Source organism: Bremia lactucae, linkage group LG3, assembly GCF_004359215.1.
Source record: "Bremia lactucae strain SF5 linkage group LG3, whole genome shotgun sequence".
NCBI lineage: Eukaryota > Oomycota > Peronosporomycetes > Peronosporales > Peronosporaceae > Bremia > Bremia lactucae.
In genome coordinates, this window is record NC_090612.1 from 1,074,751 (window position 1) to 1,078,254 (window position 3,504).

Below are 3,504 nucleotides of genomic sequence, written 5' to 3' on the forward strand. Positions count from 1 at the left end.
ATGCTAAGCAATCGCTCTACCATTTGAGCTACATCCGCACAGACGAGCGCCAGCACTAGCTAAAAATATTCTTGGCCATTTGCGTAAAACTATGCCGCGAGCGTCGCACTAGTCGATTGTACATATATTAGAAAAGTCTCACCACTTTCTAACTTCGAATGGCAGTTGGAACTTCATAACTAGACGCTTCTTCATGCTGGCACGTAAACAAAAAGTCCAGATTGATTTTCAGTGATACCATACGGCGAAAAATTGCGCGTGCCGGATTCGAACCAGGGATATCACCGCCACAAGGTGAGGTACTGACCACTATAGTACACGCGCCCAGAGAAGCAGGGCATCGGTCCCTGTACCTCTCGCATGCTAAGCAATCGTTCTACCATTTGAGTTACATCCTCTCCAACGAGGGTCAGCACTAGCTAAAAATAGCATTGACCATTTGAGTAAAACTATGCCGCAAGCTATGCACCTATCGTTTATATATTTTAAAAAAATCTCACGCATTTCTTTCATTTCGAATGGCAGTTGGAACTTCATAACTAAAAGCTTCTTCATGCAGGCACGTAAACAAAAAGTCCAGGTTAATATTCAGTGTTACCATACGGAGAAAATTGCGCGTGACCGGACTCGAACCAGGGATATTACCGCCACAAGGTGAGGTACTGACCACTATAAGTACACGCGCCCAGAGAAGCAGGGCATCAGTCCCTGTACCTCTCGGATGCTAAGCAATCGTTCTACCATTTGAGTTACATCCTCTCCAACGAGTGTCAGCACTAGCTAAAAATAATTTTGGCCATTTGCGGAAAACTATGCCGCGAGCTGCGCACCTATCGTTTATATATATTGAAAAATTCTCACACCTTTCTTTCACTTAGAATGGCAGTTGGAACTTCATAACTAAAAGCTTCTTCATGCAAGCACGTAACCAAAGGCCAGATTAATGTTCAGTGTTACCATACGGCAAAAAATTGCGCGTGCCCGGACCAGGGATATCACCGTCACAAGGTGACGTACTGCCTACTATACAACACACGCCTGGAGAAGCAAGGTATCGATCCCTGTACCTCTCCAATGCTAAGGCAGCGCGCAACCATTTGAGCCGCACCCTTTTCAACGAGTGTCAGCACATGCTAAAAATAACATTGGTCATTTGCGTAAAACTATGCCGCGAGCTATGCACCTATCGTTTATATATATTGAAAAATTATCACGCCTTTCTTTCACTTCGAATGGCAGTTGGAACTTCGTAACTAGACGCTTCTTCATGCAGGCACGTAAACAAAAAGTCCAGGTTAATATTCAGTGTTACCATACGGCAAAAAATTTCGCGTGCCCGGACCAGGGATATCACCGACACAAGGTGACGTACTGCGTACTATACTACACACGCCTATAGAAGCGAGGTATCGATCCCTGTACCTCCCCATTGCTAAGCAACGCGCTACCATTTGAGCCACACCCTTTTCAACGAGTGTCAGCACATGCTAAAAATAATCTTGGCCATTTGCGTAAAACAATGCCGCGATCTGCGCACTGGTTGATTGTACAGTTTGGGAAATTCTCACCACTTTCTCTCACTTCGAATGGCAGTTGGAACTTCATAAATAGACGCTTGTTCATGCTGGCACGTTAACGAAAAGTCCAGATTGATTTTCAGTGATACCATACGGCGAAAAATTGCGCGTGCCGTGCCCGGATTCGAACCAGGGATATCACCGCCACAAGGTGAGGTACTGACCACTATACTACACGCGCCTAGAGAAGCAGGGCATCGGTCCCTGTACCTCTCGCATGCTAAGCAATCGCTCTACCATTTGAGTTATATTCTTGGCCATTTGCGTAAAACTATGCCGCGAGCTTCGCACTAGTCGATTGTACATATATTAGAAAATTCTCACCACTTTCTCTAACTTCGAATGGCAGTTGGAACTTCATAACTGGACGCTTCTTCATGCTGGCAGGTTAACAAAAGGCCAGATTGATTTTCAGTGATACCATACGGCGAAAAATTGCGCGTGCCCGGATTCGAACCAGAGATATCACCGCCACAAGGTGAGGTACTGACCACTATAGTACACGCGCCTAGAGAAGCAGGGCATCGGTCCCTGTACCTATCGCATGCTAAGCAATCGCTCTACCATTTGAGCTACATCCTCTCGAACGAGTGTCAGCACTAGCTAAAATAATTTTGGCCATTTGCGTAAAACTATGTCGCGAGCTGCGCAACTATCGTTTATACATACTGAAAAATTCTCACACCTTTCTCTGACCTCTAATGGCAGTTGGAACTTCATAACTGGACGCTTCTTCATGCTGGCACGTTAACAAAATGTCCAGATTGATTTTCAGTGATACCATACGGCGAAAGATTGCGCGTGCCCGGATTCGAACCAGGGATATCACCGCCACAAGGTAAGGTACTGACCACTATAGTACACGCGCCTAGAGAAGCAGGGCATCTGTCCCTGTACCTCTCGCATGCTAAGCAATCGTTCTACAATTTGAGTTACATCCTCTCCAACGAGTGTCAGCACTAGCTAAAAATAATTTTGGCCATTTGCGGAAAACTATGCCGCGAGCTGCGCACCTATCGTTTATATATATTGAAAAATTCTCACACCTTTCTTTCACTTTGAATCGCCGTTGGAACTTCATAACTAAAAGCTTCTTCATGCAAGCACGTAGACAAAAAGTCCAGATTAATATTCAGTGTTACCATACGGCAAAAAATTGCGCGTGCCCGGACCAGGGATATTACCGCCACAAGGTGAGGTACTGACCACCCACTATACTATACACGCCTGGAGAAGCAGGGACCCCTGTGCCTCTTTAATGCTAAGCAATCGCTCTACCATTTGAGCTACATGCGCACAGACGAGCGCCAGCACTAGCTAAAAAATATTCTTGGCCATTTGCGTAAAATTATGCCGCGAGCTTCGCACTAGTCGATTGTATATATATTACAAAATTCTCACCACTTTCACTAACTTCGAATGGCAGTTGGAACTTCATAACTAGACGCTTCTTCATGCTGGCACGTTAACAAAAAGTCCAGATTGATTTTCTGTGATACCATACGGCAAAAAATTGCGCGTGCCCGGATTCGAACCAGGGATATCACCGCCACAAGGTGAGGTACTGCCTACTATACTACACACGCCTGGAGAAGCAAGGTATCAATCCCTGTACCTCTCCAATGCAACGCAAGCGCGCCACTCTTTGAGCTACACCCTTTTAAACAAGTGTCAAAAAAGCTAAAAATAATCTTGGCCATTTGCGTAAAACAATGCCGCGAGCTGCCCACTGGTTGATTGTACAGTTTGGGAAATTCTCTCCACTTTCTCTCACTTCGAATGGCAGTTGGAACTTCATAACCCAAAGCCTTTTCATGCAAACACGTAAACAAAAAGTCCAGATTGCTTTTCAGTGATACCATACGGCGAAAATTGCGCGTGCCCGGATTCGAACCAGGGATATCACCGCCACAAGGTGAGGTACTGA